The sequence below is a fragment of the Dipteris shenzhenensis genome, chromosome 5 (assembly GCF_047967505.1).
Source record: "Dipteris shenzhenensis isolate YYH24624 ecotype China chromosome 5, Dip_SZ_1.0, whole genome shotgun sequence".
In the NCBI taxonomy this organism is placed as follows: Eukaryota; Viridiplantae; Streptophyta; class Polypodiopsida; order Gleicheniales; family Dipteridaceae; genus Dipteris; species Dipteris shenzhenensis.
In genome coordinates, this window is record NC_141600.1 from 7941894 (window position 1) to 7951483 (window position 9590).

The following is a 9590-nucleotide window of genomic DNA, read 5'->3' on the forward strand; positions in this document are numbered from 1 at the left end:
TCAATTGCCTTGTAGCCTAGCCGCCTTATTATTGGATTTGAATTTCAATTCTGAGATCTATCTGAAGATTGAGATGATGTGTCTGACTCACCTCTTGATAGCCTAGTGGCATTTTGAAAGTTTCTCCCAGTGCAATTCATTTATCTTTTTCTGCTAGGCCTCTGTACTTGCCACCTGTAGGGACTACTTGGTTTACTACACCAACAAAAACCATTTAGCTTGAAGCCACATTTTTGGATGAGTATGGTAATCCCACAACATTGGTACACCTGAATATGAGTGGGCCAATAGTGCCTCTAATCTAGTAGTCAAGGACAAAGCCACTAGACAAAGATAAGCTTTTGTAGTAGAGTACAGAGCAATAGAAGATCCAATAATGGGCAAACCTCCCTACCTATTATACTCAAGAACATTTACAAACATATTTTGACTATGAATAGATCTTTTGTTAGAGAAGTGGATGCAATATGGCTTGCCTTCAATCAAACTTAGCCTAGATAGCAGCGAATGGATTGATGAATGGTATATTTGCCTCCACAACTACCGGGCTTGGAGAGCGGCGTATGCTACTACTGTGTGGTAGTGGAGGGTGTAGTCATAACCCGTATGCAAAGCGCATGTATCACGCAAGAATTTAACTATTGGAGCCATGCTTCTCCAAGTGGCGAGTGTGCTTGTGAGCACACGATTTTGTACTCGGTTGGCACCGGGGTGCACTTTCATGTCCTTGAGGGAGGTGTGCCTACTATAGTTGGATCTTCTTGAGTGGCTTGCCTAGTGGAAGTTTCTTCACCTTGTAAGTCTTCCACGGGTATCTCGACCGGCATGCGAATTGTGGTAGAGGGAGTGCTTTGGGAGTCCAATGGGCCAGTGGCCTCTGGGTTAGGGCGGGGGTGGAGTCCCAGATCCATTTCGAACTCAAAGAAATGTGTTCGAAATCCATCGCAAATAGGAATGGAAGTTGAGTGATGAGGGAATCGGTGGATGAGGAAGAGCAAGAGGACATAAAGTTGCTGTTTGAATTGTAGTGGAAGGGGGTAGGAAATTGTCAAATTTCTGGGCAAATTTTGCAAGAGTTCTGGGGCAACAACTATGGCGACGACCCGGTGGGGTAAGCCTACTTATATAGATTTCCTATCCCCCTAACCGGTGGGACATGGGTATGGCGACGGTTGGTGCTGAAATTCGATGGTAGCGATTGGCGGGATGTGGCCAAGGTCACGACGACTAGTGTGGTACTCAATAACGACGCGGTGGTGCGATTTGGAATGGCAACGAGCAGTGGTGTCTGTCTTTGGCACCGACTGGCAGGATATCAAGATAGCGACGGTCAACGGGGTACTTCGTTGGTGATAACCGATGGCATATTGGGATCGCAATGGTCGGTGGGATATTGGGATCATGACAGTCAGCAGGGTACCATTATGGCAAGGACCGGTGGGGTAGTGACTGTGTAAAAGAGAAAGAAGGAGTGGTGTGTGGCGGGGGGGAAAGGGTGATTGAGCAAAGTGCACTTGTGCAGTGCAAACGTGATAGTGGGGTCAGCGTGCAAGATTATGAACACATGTAAAAAATGCAAGAATGGACTCTAATCACCTGGTGCTGACCATGTGTGCACGTGCATTGTGTTTGGTAGGGACTAGTGGGCTATGGGTATGTCGGGTGAGATGCCTACCGTACTGACTCACCTAGACCTAGATGCAATGATTATGATGAAGGAGGTGGAGGCGGGTGTGGTACTGCTGCACAGCATGTAAGGAGCCATGTAGAGTATGTGTCTAACTTGTTCTTTACCTTGGATGCTAGGGGCACATTTGTGTTGGACTTCGTTGTTGCTACAGGGTTCATCTTCTTGGGGAAAGCGAGCTTTCATGAGTCTACCTATGGGATTGACCCTTGCTTTTGTGAGTAGGATGGTGCCATTGGAGGGGGTACATTTGGCATTACCTTCGAGTGTTCATCCCAAGAGGGAGGTTCTTGTGTAACTCTCCGTGGGGTGGAATTCGATTGCTGCGAAGTTCCTTGACTGGTTGTGGCGATACTTGTATTAAGTCAGACCACCCATGGCACTAGTGCATATTCAGTACCTTGAGGCTGGTCTATTGCGTTCATTTCATCGATAGGTTCTTGTGGTACTATATCTTGGGAAGACACAGGTTCTTGTGGTGCTGCCTTCGATGCCCTGAGGGTTTGTACTATCGATTTTTGGACCCAAGCAACTTTCTTACCATGGTCGCCGACACGGGTGGTGTTGATCAACCTGTTGGTAGTGTGGGGTGGTGGATGAGGCGGGGGCGCGGCGAGCGATGCGCCTTTCTTCTGGTAGTGGATGGGTTTAGGAGCAGCTTTCTTGGGGCGAACGGAGCTGTCACTGCTGCTTTACCATTATTTGGGCATCGGTTCCAATTGAAGTGACGTTGGGCACATAGGATAGCATCTTGTGCTTGCAGCTCTCAGATTTCTTGGGCGGAGGATGGTGGCGTCGGTCGAGCGGGCAATGGCATTGGTTTACCACTACAGTGAGCCTTCTTCTCTTTTCGAGCTGGGACGCTAGTGGAGGCTAGGGCTTTTGGGGGGCCTTAATGTGTCACTTCATTATCATGGATTGGCGAGGTCGGAGCTAAAGTGGGGGGGGCTTGGTCTGCACAGTGGAACTACCGCCATGTGACCACCATTGGTGAGCGAAGTAGTTTGGGCACGCCAGTTGATTTGACAATTGGTGGCATAGCACCAGGTGCTTCCTAGAATAATTTATTCTTCGGTTTCTTCTATAGGGAGAACATAAAAGCGTATATCCACAGCTTGGCGAACAATTATTAGACTTAGAAATACATAACCCAAGGTTTGTAGAAGTTGGCCATTTATAGCTCTTATTGAAGTGACGGTGAGTACCTGTAGCTTTTCCCATACCTCTCGAGAGAGGAAGTTGTGGCTCGGTCCTGGGGGTCTTGGGTCCATGAGTGCTTCGATGCACATGTGCGGAACCTATAGTTGAACAAGCAACCTAGCTGGTTCTAATGTTAGCTCATCCGTTAGTTGCATCTGTTCAATCATTGCCTTAAGTAGGGTCATTTTTCTACGCTGTCGAATCTTAGCATTACGAATTCTGGCTTCCTCGATGGCCTGGCACTTCATCTTGGCCACCTCTGCCTTGAGTTCTTTTTCTCTATGCATGGCTTGAAGGGTGGAGAGAGTGAGTGGTCCATAGTATCTTTTTAATTTGCTCCCGTTTAGGTAGCCATCCATTTCTGTTCCATTTAGGGTGGCTATTCGGCATGATCCTTGGGGAGTGATCTCAACTACATAGTAAGGACCCATACCTCGGTACTTAAGCTTACGTTTGGTATTGCGGACACTATATAGGAAAGCCAAATCTCCTTCTTCCAGGTCCTTTCTCTTAAGGTTGCAATCAAACCACTTTTTACATCGGGCCTTTTCTGCCTGAAGAGAGTAGGCTACACGCGACCTTGTCTCTTCTAACTTTTTGAGGTCGACTAGCCGTTCAGCTAGCGCATGCTCTGTGAGTCTTTCTTTTATGGCAAGATGGAGGCTACTTTTTGAGGTCGACTAGCCGTTCAGCTAGCGCATTTTCTGTGAGCCTTTCTTTTACGACAAGATGGAGGCTAGGCACTACATACTCCATTGGCATTACTACCTCCACCCCAAAGGCTAACTTGAAGGGGGTATAATGTGTTGCCACTTTGTAGGAGGTCTTGTAGGCCCATAACGCTGCTATGAGCTTATGCTCCCACTCGACACGACTGGCCTCTACCGTACATGTGATGATCTTACAGCATGTTTTGTTGGAGCTCTCAGCCTAGCCATTTGCTTTGGGGTAGTATGGCGTTGACTTCCTATGAATGATCATAAACTCACTTGTCAAGATTGCTATGGTTTCATTGAGGAAGTGAGTTCCTCGGTCATTGACTAACTCCAATAAACATCCAAACTGCATAATGACTTGTTCATATAAGAATTTGGTGGTGGATCTTGCATCAGCCTTAACCGTGGCTCTTCCTTCTACCCACTTGATGAAGTAGTCGGTGGCCAGGATGATGTATTATGCCCTGGTCCCCTTAGCTGCTGGGCTTATGGGACCAATGAATTGATGCCCCATTTTTCAAAGGGTTGGTTGGCCACGATTTCGGTTAGGGGCACCATGTCTGCCCTATGCAAGATTTGGATACACTGGCAGGGGTCGCATCATTTGATATATTCGATCACGTCTCCGAAGAGCATTGGCCAATAGAGACCAACTTACAGCACTTTACGTGCTATAACATCGGCGGCGGCAAAATGACCTCCTGCGATTCCTGAGTGTTGGGCTTCTTCAAGCACCTCGATGTATTTGTGTTCGCACACGCATCTTTGCAATATGCCATCCTTGCCCATGTGGTATAGTTGTCCTGCTACTATCAACTGATATGGTGGTGCGTCCTGAATGAGTTTACGAGCTCTGTCTTTCTTGAGGTCCTGGCCTAGGGTAGTCTGTTGGCCAAGTAGTGGTTGATTTCAGCAGCCCATTCGGGAATGACGTCGAGGAGAAGAGAGAAGCCTCAGAAAGATCATCTTCTACTCTCATTGGAGCCTCACCATTCGAGATCCTCGATAGGTGGTCGACTAGAACGTGGGTTTTGCCCTTATGCATAGCGGACTATGAAGTCAAATTCTAGCAGGGTCAGCATCCATCTAGTGATGTGTCCCATCATGTAGGGCTTGTTGAACAAACCTTCCCTCTTGGTGGTAGTGTAGTTAACCTCGGCCTCATTTAGTTGACGGCTTGCAAAGTATACCGGGTAATCCAAATTATGCTCCCCGGGTTGGGCTAACACACATCCAATGGCAAAGTTAGAGGCATCAATGTGGACATGGAATATTAAATTCCAGTCGGATGACCTCAACACTGGTGCGGTGGCTAGAGCTTGTTTGAGGGTTTCAAAGGATGTTTGGCATTCTTTGGTCCACTCAAAGGATACTAGCAGTTTGTATAATGGGCGGGCTATGTTCGCATAGAACAAGATGAATCTCCGGTAATAACCCGTATGGCCAGTAAATCATTGGACTCCCTTTGCATTGGTGTTGGGTGGTAGCTCCAAGATGAGTTTGATTTTATTGTGGTCCATAGAGATTCCATTCTGGGACACTATGTGGCCTAGGATGACACCATGTTTGATCCAAAACTGGCACTTAAGGGGGTTGAGGGATATGTGGTACAAGCGGCATTTCTCGAGGATGAGCCTGTGATACTTCAGGTGGTCATCCCATTTTGAGTTCACGCAAATGTCGTCCAAGAAGACTTCCACAAAGTCCCTCAAATATTCCTTGAAGACCGTAATCATCATACATTGGAAGGTAGAGGGGCATTGGTTAATCTGAATATCATCACCCTGGTTGCATATACACCCCATTTGGTTGTGAAGGCGGTCTTATGTTGATCTTGGGAGGTAATCGACACTTGATTGTAACCTGAAAATCCATCTAGAAAGCTATATGCTTCCTTTCTGACTACCCTTTCTAGAACATGTTTTGTGAATGGCAAGGGGTAGTGGTCATGCCTCGTGGCATCATTAACCTTTTTCAAATCCATGCATACTCTAATTTTTCCATTTTTCTTCAAGACTATCACAATGGGTGATACCCAGTCTGTATGCTTGATCTCATTGATGAATCCTGCATCTATGAGTTTTTGAATTTCTTCCCTCACTATGAGTGTGTATTTAGGATTCATAGGGTAGGGGCATTGTCGTACTGTCCTGGCATCATCCATCATGGGGATTGTATGCTGCACTACTGCGGTAGGTACCCCTTTCATGTCTGTGTACTTCTAGGCCATGCAGTCCTTATATTCCCATAGGAGAGCTATTAAGGCATTCTCCTCATTGGGGGTGAGGTCATCGGTGATAAATATGGGTTGTGGGTCCTACCCTTCCGAGGCTAGGTTTACCTCTTTTGGCCCATCATACCCTTGAGGACAATTGTCCTCTTGAGATCTTTTGGCCTGTTGGTATAAGATCTTATGATCCTGAATAGTATAGGCCTTGTAATGGGTTGGTACTTGCAGCAGGTCTTCTTTATCCTCAATCTCCTCTTTTTCTGTCAGAGCAGTGGTCTTTTTGGCCTTAGCCTTGCCTTTGGATACAAGGGATTTGGGACCTGAAGGGGGCTCTTCCATTGTGCTTATAGAGTCGACAGGGGTGGTTACCCTACTTACCCTGTTTCCTAGTTAGAGGAGAACTTGTGGTGAGCAATAATGGTGACTACGTAGGATAGCCAGTGAAGATCTAATTTTATCCTCAGGGTTCCGTTGCTTACCTCTGGGGGTTGAGCATGTTAAACATTCTTAGGGGCACCATCGGGGTTAGACCCTTGAGATCTAGGGCGGTGATCTGAAACCCTACTCTTTCTGGGACATCTATGTTGGCCTGAATCACCTCTGTAAATCTATGTTGGAATAGTTTTACGGAGGTGGTTCGGGCGGTGGTGTTGGACTTTGCGGCAAAGAGGGGTCCTAACAATGGGTGGGCCTTGTAGGTGTGCAGGTCCACTCTCATGGTTTGCTCCTCATGCCGTAAGTAGATATTATCATTGCGCCAGTCATGCACGAGTCCAGACATTCGCAAGAAGGGCCTGCCTAGGATAGCTTCATATCGTGGTTGTCAAGTGAAGTATATGACCACGAACTTGATGGGATATGTGAATCTAAATACCTTAATGTTTATGCTCATCACATCACTCCCAGGGGTTTAGCAGTTCCCCCATTGGCTAGCTTTACTACCAGATGGGTTTGCTTGAGTGCGGGTTTTCCCCATTTCTCCCAGCATTCCTTGGTGCAAACACTCACTCCTGCTCCCCATCCAGGATGGCTTCCACCTTTAGGTTTTGGTAAACTATGGGGATGGAGGCGTTTGTGTCATCACCCTCAAAATACTGGCCTAACTTGTTGATGGGAACCTTGGGTAGGTTCTGCCCCTTTTCTAACATTGATTGGTTGGGCTGGCAAGGGTTGGAGGTCAGAATGGTTTGTTCATCCAATCGGACAAATCATGCAATAGGATGGGATTTCCTCTTAGCAAAGAAGCAATTGGCATTTTCACCTCTGTCAATAGGAAAGCAGCCAACCCGGCACTATCGCAGGGTTCTGGTGAAGCTTCTTCCTCCATGTAACATGTCACCGAAGTTGTATAGGTCTCCTTCGCCCTGGAGGTTATGCAACACTGGGTCTTCCTGGAACATCTTTTGCATCAGATTCGGAGCTTTTGACTGCTCCAAGTTGAGGTGTTCCTCTTCCTCCACCCTTTTTGGCACTTGAGCGATTTTGCTCCTCGGTGGTCCATCAAGTGGGTTGGATGAATAGTATATGACCCCCTATTGGCCTTTAGTCGAGATGCTTGAACTTATCTTGGCAATCTCATACCAAGTTTTGGGCATCCTTTATGTATTGCTTTTCTAAGACCGGGTCAGGATAGGTCTCCTTATAGGTGGGTGAAGGTGCCCAAGCCTTGGGCCTGCACTGGTTTGTTCACTTCTAGGATCAGAGGTACCTTAGGGTCACCCTAGGTGGAAGACTGTTCGGAAGCAGGAGAGGTGGCAAGAGTAGCTATCTCCTCATTAGAACCATCCTGAATGAGCACCTGGTCGGAACTGTCACCTACTCGAATGGCCTTCTTAGATCGAGTTAGAGGCTATGGGGGAATCTCGGGATCGGGCAATGGGGATACCTTACCTTTCTTTTTGAGCTTCCTCATTGCATTGCCTAGTGCCTTGGCTTGCATCCTCATAATGACTTGTAGTGGCACTGTGGCCACATGGCCTTGTATGATGCTAAGCAGATTGAGGTTAGTGCTCTTTGGCAGAATGAGTGGGGTGGTTGGTCTCCTCATAGGACAGTCTTGGAATAGATGTTCTGTTCCACATCCCGCACATAAAGGGGTGGGATTGGTTGTGGTTGGGGCGATGGAAGTACAATCCCTGTATGGGCAGTCCTTCAAGAAGTGTGGGCCCTCACATTTGAAACAGGACATCGGACAGTTTGAAGTGCCTCGGTAGGGGCATTCACTTGCTCTATGGGGACCTTGGCACGTGTAACATTGGAGCGGGGGTCTTCGGGTGATTGGGTTTAGATCTCTTGCCCTTGTGTTTACGGGGGCGAATATGGGGACTTGTTGATCCTCTGGCGGGAGGTAGTGGATTAGGGTATCACTTTCCTCCTTGTAGGGGTAGTAATCATGAGGTCCATGATCAGGATCCATTTCCTCCCAGTCGTTGGGAAATCTTTCAACCAACACTTGATTCACTGGGGCGATATGAGGTAGTGAGGGTTGTGGACCTAGTATGGGTGGTGGTAGCAGAGTTGGTGTACTAAACTAGAGTTAGCCACAAGACCACCTTGAGAGATCTAGGGGTTAGGTGGGGCCGTTAGGGCTAATGGGGGTCTCATTTGATACATGGGTTGGGGAAGGGCCTCGAAAATTGGGAGGTATCATGGTTTCCCCACTTGTCGCACCAAAGGCTTCACAAATTTGTTCAAACCGTTCCACGTCGGAGACAAGGTCTCCTTCTCTTAGGAATTTGGTCATTAACTTGGAAATGGCTATGCGATGGCTTCTCGAGGGATTCGCCATCCCTGCTCTGCAGGGAACAATGGGGTGGGTGGAGGTGGTTTGCCCCCCTTCTTAGGGCATTCACCAAAATATGCATTGCCTCATCAGTCAACACCATTTGAGTGGCTAGCAGAGGTGATGTTGCTGGTCAGCCTAATGGGTCGCAGGGCTGGCCTTAGGCCTCTGGCCCAGGTGGTAGTCCCCATGTAGTCACTGGTGCCGGCATTGGGATGGAGGTACCCAGGCCTGCATTCATTGGTGCAACTAGTATAGAGGGAAAGGGATGGAATCCCAGAGGTGGTGGATCCTAGGGCATGGTAACATTAGTTCCATGTAGCGGGCGGTAGTGTGGAAACTGTGGTGCCCCATAGTTGACGAAGGCTGGTGGCACTGGGGTTGTTGGAGGGCCATAAGGCACTCCACCTTGGAAGTTCCTAGTATCCCCTCGACTTGGGTCTTGTCTACAGAACTCCCTCATCCATGGATCTTCATCATCCATGTTCTCCCCTTGGGGAGGTCTGGCATAGGCGAACAGACCTGGATCGGCGAAGGTGGTTTTGGTTCTGGTCTGTCTGATGCTAGCTTTTCCTTCCTGGGGACATGCTGGCAAAGGGGTTCTCCATGTCCAACGACTCTATTCATCCTAAGCGGCTGAACATGTTAGAAAACATACCTCTAAGCCTGGATGCAACCAAAGGTGCAAGAGAGTTGGGAGAGGCTACACTTGTGAATGGAGCTTTCGAGGCCCTTGGACCCGCCGAGGGGTCTTGCATCACTTCTTCCAGACTCTCTATTTTGTCTGAACTAGATAGAGTTTCTGGTCGAGGACCTACAAATGAGTGGAGGCTTGGGATCGAGCTTCCAGATTCCCACCTAGGACGGAGGGTGGGCTAAGCATAGCTCAAGGTGCTTTCTTCTAGCACGGGATCCTTTGGCAAAATCCTTCTGGACCTCAAGTGCATGTGGGACGCCTCTAGCTGAGGACACTCA